The sequence below is a fragment of the Dermacentor silvarum genome, chromosome 9 (assembly GCF_013339745.2).
Source record: "Dermacentor silvarum isolate Dsil-2018 chromosome 9, BIME_Dsil_1.4, whole genome shotgun sequence".
NCBI classification, from domain to species: domain Eukaryota; kingdom Metazoa; phylum Arthropoda; class Arachnida; order Ixodida; family Ixodidae; genus Dermacentor; species Dermacentor silvarum.
Window position 1 is genome coordinate 69,027,779 of NC_051162.1, and position 11,171 is coordinate 69,038,949.

The following is an 11,171-nucleotide window of genomic DNA, read 5'->3' on the forward strand; positions in this document are numbered from 1 at the left end:
CATGGTGCACTACAAACAAACGAGCACGGGGCAATCTAGGCCTAAGTGTTCACGCAAATCCAAAGTTGAGACCGCAAGACGTCATCTGAGCAGTTGATATTATCCGACTACGCACGCGTGTACAAAAATCTATCAGGAACTCTCTATAGGGAGAGAAACCTTCGACAGCCTCAACGGTTCAAGACTTTCCAGATCACTACGTCTACAGGTGCAGAGCTCGCAGCTCTCCACGGTGCGCTTCATCTGATAAATACAGAGTCCTGGAAAATGGCCAGCCTTCTGCGATTCAAGGCCGGCCTTACAACGTGTACAGTCGTTTCGCCGACATGGATCTCACGATCAGCTGACGTGGTAAATGATGGAATTCATCCATCACTTGAGGGAAAAAGGCCATGATATCTATTTTCAGTGGATACCAGGCCACTGCGGTATCATTGGAAATGATGACGCGGAGAAGGTAGCTGGACGTCAAACCAAGAAGGCTGCCGCGTCCCCATTCCTCTCTCAAGGACCGACGCTGCGAGACAGCATCGCATTCTAGCTCGCACGCTCTCATTAGCTGAGTGGAATAATGCACATAAGAGGCGCACCAGACTGCGCAGACTAAACCTTTCGATGCAATTCGGACCTCCGGCCGGAGTTCGCCGACGTGAGGCGTCTCTTCTGTGTCTATTCTGGTTGGGAGTTGCCTTTACGAAAGCTTGTTCAGCACTAATTGGAATGGCTGACCGTCCAGCATGTGATGTCTGCGGATGCGAGGAGAACATAGAACACTTATTGTGCCGCTGTCCTCAATTTGAAGCAGAAAGACAATCTATGATTAACGCATTCAGGAAATTAGATGATCGTCCTCTGAGTGAACAGATTATACTAGAACACCGTCCCCACTGATCATCGGCTCAGAAGGCAGTGAAGGCCCTTTTGTGCTTTCTGAGAGCGTCCCTCCTATTCTTATATCTCCCTCTCTCTCTCTCATTGGTGGCAGTGCACAAGTTTAGCTGAGTTTTGGCGTTTACAAAGAAGCAAATAGTGAAGGAAGCGTAGACAACGGTATTTGATTTGCGAGGGCTAGTTGCCTCACGTCGCTTTCCCTCCTAGTTTTTCTTTACTCTCTGTGCCAAGAGTGACGCTTTGGAGTGGTGCGCACCGTATTTACCGTTTTGAATTCACGTCCCGTTTCATTTTGAAACTTCCACGGCGACTAGCGGCAAGAAGTACGGATAAGGGCGACCGAGAACATATTTCCTAAAACGAACCAGTCCCTAAAATGACTCAAAATTGGCGGCATCCAAGGAAAGTGAATTTTCATGAGCAAACGGGACTAATAATCAAAGCATTACTTCCATTGGAATTACATATCCGTTTGAGTACAGTGACTTCACATTTCAAAATTTTATCACTATGTGAGAAATAAAGGTAAACTGCAAAATACGCAGCCTATACAAAAACCTCCTATTTACAAAGAACACGGTTGAATACTGAAAAACGGCATTTTGCAAAATTAATATAGGACACCAAAAGCAACTAATTATCATATGCTGTTTCTAAGTTTTGTCGGACAATATTGAGTGATATATAGACTATGGAAAAACGTTACGTATGTCAAGCGCAGGATGTCACACAAAAAACATTTTACAATAATAAATATTGATAAATTGCAAGATAGACATCTCGGATACCTACACAAGTTTATATACGAGACTCCGGTTATACTTAACACACAACAGTTGATTATGTACAGTGGCTGCCACCGTCGAGAAATAAACCCATTGCGTATCAACAGGAGAACAACACTGAGTTGCTGTGGCAGCTCACTACATAAGCAATCTGATATGAGATTTTTCAAAAGCCTCAGAGCACGCTACTTCACAAGAGCGACAACGACCAAGACTGAAGGCTCCTCAGTGTGCACGAATTAACTCTCACGCGCTAGGTTTCTTCGCTACCTCGCTTCATGGATCTATATTTTAATGCTTGGTCCATGTATTTTACAAAAACTGAAAAAGCCACAGGTCCGGTAATTTGTCCATTGGTGCTAGAAAATGTGCCTATGGCGTTTCATTCTCATAAATTTCTCATTCATACGAAGCATTGCCAAGGCAGGCTGCACCGGAACGAAGTCCCTGATTACCGAAAAATGTAAATTTAAATAAAGCGATGAAAAGGCTTTGAATTTTTCTGGCGTCTTTACGCTCAGAATTATGAATTTATTTAGATTTGTACCACTGACCTTATTAGGATAATACAACTAAATCAGTTTGTTGAATATCGAGCTGAGTACTCGCAAGCAGGCGATAACAAAATTTAAGTGCGTTCTTCTAAGTGGACAAGGTTAGGGATACTAGCGGTCTATTTGCTGAACTGTATTGTTCGCATTTATTTTAGGACCCACTCTGTGAGTTGAAAGGTGAAACAATGGTACCTGCTCTATCATTTTCTTTACGATGAAGCAAGTCGCACACGTGCGTTCCTTTTCTGGTCTGTGTATCTAGGCACTCTCTGTATCCGAGGCCCTCATGACTGCTTCAACACTTCTATGGGGTTATTGTCTTTGAGGTAAATTTTGCACTCAAGTTGGCCGAGAGCAGTTGACGAATGAACCTGACGGAAGCATATTTCTCTCACCACGTATTTCGTGCGTTGAATTTTCTCGCAATTTCTTGCGTGCCTGCGTCCTGAATATAACTATATTTAAAAATGCATAGGTATTTTAAGACGAAGAAATACACGAAGTTTCCTATCGACAACGTTTTTCTCAGGGACATTTCCTCTTCTTCGACTGATATCTCACGATGAAACTGTTTTTTCTTTATCAGTTGACCGAGTTCATGCATGCCAGACTCGTCTGCTCTATAATTAATTTCGCGGTGCCACTTACTCATTATTAAATTATTGAGAATACGTGGCTCGCGAAGAACTACCCCTTAGGAAAATAAATTATGCATATCCCATGACATGTTAGGGATTTTCACATTAGATGCAATACAGCGTTTTGGAATAATCGCCGATTTTTCTTCTCAGCATCTAATGTAACTCAAAAGAGAATTACCACCATAATGCGGGTTAGTACGTCATGTGCAAGCTTTTCTTGCGTGTGTTTGTAACGTGTTCCTAATTTATGCACATAAAGCTTTATTTTCAACAGCTGATCAACATTTTCCGGTACACATTGCGTTTTACACAGCAGGTTGTCAGCATCGCTAAAATGAAGAGCTTTCTTTCTTTTTTTTCAATGAGCCAATTTCTTAAACCCGTTAGATAAAGTTGTAACGACAAAAAAACTAAGCAATTTTCTCCTAGAAAAGGTATCGAACGGTTCAAATAAGGGAAGCGAACCAGATGTGCGCAGGTGGTATTTTAGATCGTACGTGAGCCAGATCCTGCTGGTGTACGGATCAAAACGAGCCAAATGCACTCGGCCCAATCCCCTATCTCAATATTATTTCCATTGATCATGAAGCATAGCAGTGACCCTAATTGCTGTTCTTCTAAAGGCTTTTTGACTGAAATGCTACAAATTTTTCAATGTGATTCCTGCGTAAGTGGCGTATAGGAAAGAGGTGCGCGCGCGCACAATGCTATGTTACACCGTTTGTACAGCCTTTATTTTTCATTTATTTTTATTTGAAAGTTTAATTAAGAATCACGCAGAAATAGACGCCTTGGCAGAATTTATCAATGATTGTTGAGAAACGGGCTTGACGCCAGCTAATGTTGAAACATGCGGATGTCACCATGATTCCTAAGCCTGGAAGTCCATTAGCCATACAGAACTTGAGGCCGATTTCGCTGACCTTGTGCGCGGGAAAACTACACTAACATATGGTGCTCAACACGCTTTCACCATACCTGGAAGACAGCGGGCACTTCACAAACACGATGTTTGGCTTTCGGCCGCACCTATCAACACAGGATATCCTCCTTCAGATCAAGGAGGAGGTGACAGATAAGTTAATTACACGCAAAGCGAGCCATCCTAACGTTAGACGTAAAGGGGGCTTTCGACATTGTCTCACATGAAGCGATACTTGTGCACGTCAGGCCGCTTCAACTGTGGGGAAAGAGTTTACAGTTACATCAAGGACTTCCTATCTGACCGTACGGCAACAATGGGTATATGAAATCTCAGATCTGAAAAAGTGAAGGGCCCGGCCAAAGGCACGCCTCAGGGCTCGTTAATTTCCCCTCTAGTCTTCAATTTGGCATTGAGCACCCTACCCAACATTATCGGTGAAGTGGAGCGAATTCGACATGCCCTGTATGCGGATGACTTAACCATATGGACGCTTGGGGGGTCGACGGTAAGACAAGAAAGAGCCTTTCAGGAGACAGTAGAGAGTACTGGAAGGTAACTGGGTGCTTGTGGACTGTCATGTGCCCCTGAGAAATTGGAACTGGTGATTCTACGAAAGACAACAAGAGGGCGCCCCTCACATGAGACACCAGATCGTGATGTAACACTGAATCGAACCACATCCGAAAAGTTAATACACTTCGTGTCATTGGATTAATCTTGCAGAATGATGGAGCGGCGCTTCCCACAGTACTCCGACTTCGAGAAACGATCACGCAGGTCACGAACCTGGTGAAGAGGGTTCAGAAATAGAAGACATGAATTAAAGGAACAAGCGACCCTAAAACTCATACAAGAATTGGTCAACAGCAGAATCACCTACGGTACAACGTACTTAGATATGAAGAATAGGGAAAGAAACAAGTTGAGCATACTTGTAAGAAAGACATAAAAATTCGCAATTGCACTACCAGCTACCACATCCACAGAAAGACTGCTGAAATTAGGGGCGCATAATACCTGGGAAGAATTGGCGGAGGCTCACAAGAAGAAACTGAATTGAAATACTATAGCTTACCACTGCCGATAGAACGCTCTCCAGAGGACTTGGATACCCTCTCGAAGAACAAAACAGTCCCCAACGTGTAGTCCCGGCCCTGGGGCAAGGATATTTGTAGCACCCATACCAAGAAACATGCACTCAGAATACAACAGAGAGTAGACAAGTGAGAGGCACCATGTTAAAAAAATAGCGTAGCTTGCACTGGAGGCGCAATGCTAAAAGTCGCTGATGGGCAACTAGCTACTCCTGGCCTTTGGGCTAGGCTACAAAGTCATCCCCAGCAATTTCCGAAATTTATGGATTATTTATCGATTACCGATTAGCTATTGGTTGGCTATTCGCAAGGCATTGGCCACGTATTTGGGCTACGCTAAGAAATTACCATGGCATCTACAGCACTTCCCGTAATTTATGAATTATTTGTCTATTAACGATTAGCGATTGATTGGCTATCGATTGGCTATCGCAAGGTATTGGCCACCTAGTTTGGCAAGGCTAAGCACTACCAAGTCATCGCCAGCACTTCCCGGAAATAATTGATTATTTGTCGGTTATCGATTAGGTATTGATTGGCTATCAGTATGCTATCGACTGGCTATCGATGACTGAGTAAGCTTAAGTTTTTCCAACCATGCTTGCCAGGGTCAGCCATTGCGCTGGGACCCTTTCTGCACAACCGCCAGGATCGGTCCACATCCCACCTTTTTTCTGTTAACGCACTACAAATTACGGCCGGCTTAAACAGCTCCGCTGTTAAAAATTCACGTGACCAAGTAATGACGTCCGGTTCCCGGAGCTGGAACTGTTGCGGCTCGCGCTGACAAATCGCGCGGTGAAAATCTGCGTCGTGGCCCACACCCTAAAAACAGACCTGGCCAACTCCAAAAATGTATTATTTGGATTAAAGTGCATTAAGGCTGTATAAAGGGAATTAAGAAAGATTAAAGTGGATTAAGGTGGCTTAAGGTGTAATAAAGTATATTGATGTGGATAAGGGTTGGTACAAAATACAGCAAGGTAGATTAGGGTGGATTAAGACAGAGTTTTTTTAGGGTGTTAACTTAGGCTATTCCTCATGCTTTCATCTTCAAATCATGTAAGGATACTTAAGTTACTGTCACCGTTTTTCCACACCTAATCACCCGGAGACGATTGAGATGGTAGAGGAAAGCAACAGGGTATTCTAAAAAATATGCAGATTGAATGCACATGCTGGAATGTAAATGAAGTGAAGCTTTAGTGAAGCGGTTAATCAGATGCTAAAAATTTTTCTATGTCATTTCAGCGTCTTCGGCATATAGTCAAAGTAGCAACGCCTGTGCTCTCGCGCACCCTTGTTACGCAATGCGACAGATCCTTTATGGGCTTGTATTAATGAGGTTCTTCTGAGCTCATGTTAAGGAACTGACTATAGTGAGGGGGTCCTTCACTGTAGCCACAACACTACATTGATGGGTAACAGCCGCCTATCCAGAACCTGTGTAATAGCAAACCTTTCCGTGTGGTTTCATGGCGCTGCAGAAAAGCATCGAGCTCGTGATTGTGGTTTCCTGCGTTCGAATCGCGTTGCGGAATCTTTTTTAGAGTGCAGCTCTTAGACGCGCGTTCCTGCGGTGAGCGTCGGCGTCCGTCGTAACCGAGCGAATGTACTGCTCCACCAATGGCTATGCAAGCGAAGGAGTACAATATTATCGTAAGCCTGAGATTTGTTAATGGCAGATATTGAATTGAATATGCGGTGATATCTGTGGGTTTCTTTAGTATTCTCTATAGGTAATCCCAAACGAACGCAGCGTCTCAACACTTTAAGAAATAGTGATTGATTGTTTCAAGGCAAAGCAAACAGGTGGCCACTTTTCGAACCCAGAACGATAAAATCTAAGAAAACTAAGATATAGAATCGTGCATCTTTGAAATACTTAGAAAGCGTATGCCACACTCTCGACTAATAGCTTCACGGCACGAAGTCAAAGGAATCTACAGCCTTCTTCAAAGACTTGCAAACCACCCCTACTTTTTTTTTCGACAGAGAGAACAAGTTCACCAAATTACTCCAACCGCCATACACCGGTGCGTGCTAGGTGCTCGACCATCATAATTACCATTTCAAGATTCGTGTTAGTGCAAACAATATGTCGCAATGTACGAGCTTAAGTACGCATTTGTCCGAGCAGCATAGTTCGGTGTTCTACTCCCACGTATCCACGGTCCCGTCCTTCATCGGCCGAAATCCAGTTGTGTGAAGTAATACCCAATTCGCTGAACTATTAGGAGCGACGTCATCTCTAGGGCACGCTGCTGAGAGGCGTTGCCACTGTATGAGGACGAAGGATGGCAGTGCTGGAGTGAGCGCGAGCGCGTGTGTTGAGAATAAAATAGTCCACTATTTTTCAACAGGGATTAAGCGATACGCGACTAACTTCATTACCACGTAATTCAAGTCAGCAGACAAAGTGAGATTTGCGCATATCCTTTTTTGTATTTTGAAGCCTGTAACAAGTTAAGCATCTCAGTATTCAGCGGTCACAAGAATTTCACGGCGGTGTTCATGCACAGCGAAATTGTGTGTTATGCTGCTCTTGAAATATGTAATTCATCATACACAAAACACGCGTGTAACTTCACAGATACAAGGAATCTACATTGCTCGCTACCATCAATGTCCCTTGCATTGTGTACTGTGACGCAATGGCACTTGTCTTCTCAATAAAACCGGGGAAATATAGTGACAGCCATGAAAACATCCAACCGGGTCACTTGAAAGTCGTCGTGCAAGTTGCGACCTTCCCTAGCGGAGACGCAACTTCGCACCTTAATTCACAGACCTCCGCAAGCCGATTGTAGATGAAACTCCGACCATCGCACATTGTGGAAACCACTGTGAGCTAATAATGTTTCGGGTCTTCCTCCCCTAATAAATACACAAACTGAGGTTGTGCCCTCGCGTACACCTTTGCCATGATCATAATTTTAAAGCGAAGCTTAATTTGGCTATGCGAAACGAAAAATCGTCTGTCCGTTGCCTGTCCACAGAAAACTATCATCATCAGCATTGGCTCGAGCGTCGTGGCGTTCTTCCGCAGCTAGCTCGTTGGCACCCCTCGGGTTGTGGTCGTGCTCGTGCTCCGCACGCACTCGTGCCACTGCTCCTGCTCCACCATTGGCTCTGTTGCCGTTCATCATTCTAGCGTAGCATTTCACTTCTCTTCTGTCGTCGTAATGGGGAGGCCGCGTTTATGGGGGTACGAGCCATTGATTAAGGTGGAATGAGCCATTCATTGTCTTACGTGACGGACAGATTTAATTTTGAAGCAATTGAATTTCTAATAATCGCAAGCGGTAATGGTGGCGAATTCTGCTTACCACGCCACCGAGAAAACTCGAGACATCGAACGCAAGCGACAATGGCGGACTGCGGGCATACCGTGAGTGACGTCGTTCTCTCCGTCGCAGCCGAAAGTGTGTATAACCTCATAATTGAGAAATACTCTAAAGAACCGTCGGGATTAACCGACTGATAAACACCGGGGCCGCACGTTTCAGCTTCGCAGGTTAACCATCCGTACGGAGTGCTTCGGAGGTGATTTTGTGGTTACACATTAACAGAAAAGTACCTGCTGATACGATAAATAAACAAAATAAACAACTCGCATTGTATTTTCATAGATAGATAATGTCAATGAACACCGTAGTGCTGTATGTTATTGTTAAGCCGGCGTAGGTGAAGAAGGCCTCATTTTTATTAACCCACAAATATACACACTTTTACCCTGAATTAGACCCACACTGCTCATTATGTGGGTTCATAGACTCTTTAAATCATATTCTCTGGGACTGCAGGGAAGATCCGCCCCCCCCCACCCCCCTACCATATCTCCTGGCCCCTCCCTCGTCTGAAGCGTGGGAAGCGATATTCATGGACCCGAGCCTGGATGTTCAACTTCGGACCATCAAAACAGCCGAGGACGTGGCCGTAAGGCATCGCCTGGTATCCCCCCTCACTAAGCCAAATTAACAAAGTAAAGTTGTTTCCTCCTTCTCTTAAAACGTTTCTGCATTTCAGGCATTTACAATTGTATTCATAACACTGCATACTTTTCGCACAAAATAGCACGAAACGTATTTTGGACAATAGTGCACATCTGCTGTAGCTACAGGAGAAAACAGCAAATCACATGGACTGCTAGGACTGGCTGACGAGCTGTGATTCGCTCAGAATACACTCTCCAGCTGATCTATTAACCTGCACTCACAGGACGTAAGTTAACCCTGTAATGCCCAAACACATTTTCACATTCAAGGAAAATTGTCACAAAATGTTTTCATTTATTCCTGGTAATGGCAGAGTCATCACCATCATCACCAGCCTATATTTATGTCCAACAGCTAAACGAAAGCCTCTCCATGCGATCTCCAATTACCCCTGTCTTGCGCTAGCTGATTCCAACTTGTGCCTGCAAATTTCTTAACTTCATTCCCCCCCCACCTAGTTTTCTGCCATCCTCAACTAAGCTTCCCTTCTGTTGGTATCCATTCTGTAACTCTAATGGTCCACCGGTTATCTATCCTACGCATTACATGGTCTGCTCAGCTCCATTTTTTTCTCTTAATGGCAGTTAGAATATCGGCTATCCCCGTTTCCTCTCTGATCCACACCGCTCTCTTCCTGTCTCTTAACGTTAGGTCTAACATGTTTCGTTCCATCGCTCTTTGTGCGGTCCTTAAGTTGTTCTCGACCTTCTTTGTTAAACTCGAAGTGCTAATGGAGAGTACATGAGTAGAAAAAAAGAAGAAATGTTGTTCAATTATAACCTAATTATTGTATAAATTAATTCATTAGCAAATGGTTTGTTACACTATCCATTGCTGACACTTCACTCCAGAATAATAGTAACGCCATTATGGGCTTTGCATGAGGTTTCCCGCATTTCAATGAGCATTTTTGAGGCATCAAACTCAGCGTAGCATATATAATACGTTGGGCATTAGTAAGGCGGTGTTGAGAAGTGAGAGCGAGAGGCAGCACATAATACAGAAGGCATAAGAAGCCGTGTTCCCTTTCTAAACCGTCAGGGAGCGCGACATTCCCAAACGAAGCCAGATGAAACCAGATGAAACAGTGAAAGGCTTGCCGCATATGATACCATCCATCGTGTCTCGTGCTTCGCGTTATTAGCTATGCAGTCATTTTTCTTTTGCTTCCAGGATCATTTGGCAGTTATTTTCTATGACTTGCATGTATCTCGTTATTTTTTGTAACAACGAACCCACTTTGTGTAAATTCCGTCTACGGAACCAAATGGCTGCAACTGTGGATGCCTGCAAGCTGTGTGCATAAAACGGCAATTGGAGATTATAAAGCGTGCTACTGTAGAGGGTATTATGAAACCAATCTGCTGACACATTGGGGGCGACTTAAAACCTCGTTGTCGTCATTTTATGAACGCTGACCCTTCATTTTCTATAGAATGCAATGGCAGGCTTCTGCTGGTGTATTTCACTTCCATTTGGGTGTGTGCTGCTGCTTTGTTGCTCCGTCCCACATGTCGAGAGTATATTGAATAGCTTATTTCTTTGGGTAATACAAAGCGGTGCACAAATGAGGTAGGGTAGGCGTTATTGGGAAAGAATGCGCTACCCATAATTGCGGAAATTGCTACTTGAAGGGGGAAAATACACGTATTATTGGTGAATAATGAACAGATCAAATAGTACACCTTACGAAAATACGGCACCCTCTGAAACACAACGCTATTGAAAGCCTTAAAAAGAGTTAAGTAGCGTTTTTATGGCGAAAAAGTTGAAGCCATAAAATAGAGTGTGCGAAATATCGTCATTTGTTGTTGGTTTTGACAGCGCCGCCATTATTAAACAAAAATTACTGATGAAAAGCTTTCTAGTGACAAGAGCTTTTATTTGCCAGTGTGAATTCTATCCTTCGCCTTTTCTACCCAGAAAGCTTTGGGCAGGATATGCACCTACAAAAATATTTCTTTTATCGCAGATAGTGCACGAAGCAATGAGAACAATAGTGCTACTGGCCTTTGGTCATTGTGTCATTTATTGAAATGAGACGTGCAACTGCTCATGAAACAGTGCTATGTATTCCATCTATCATGCAGAGCTTTAGGAATAGCTTACACATCAGGTTGATGGCTCATACACAATAGATGTAGGACTTGCGCAGTGCGCAAATTTTTTCGTGACCACTGTTACCTTGAGCATACACTGGTTGATGCAATGCGTTTCAAATATTCTGGGAAGAATGTGTCTTTACTTCATGTGCTAAATCTCTCTTTTGTCATGCGTCACTCA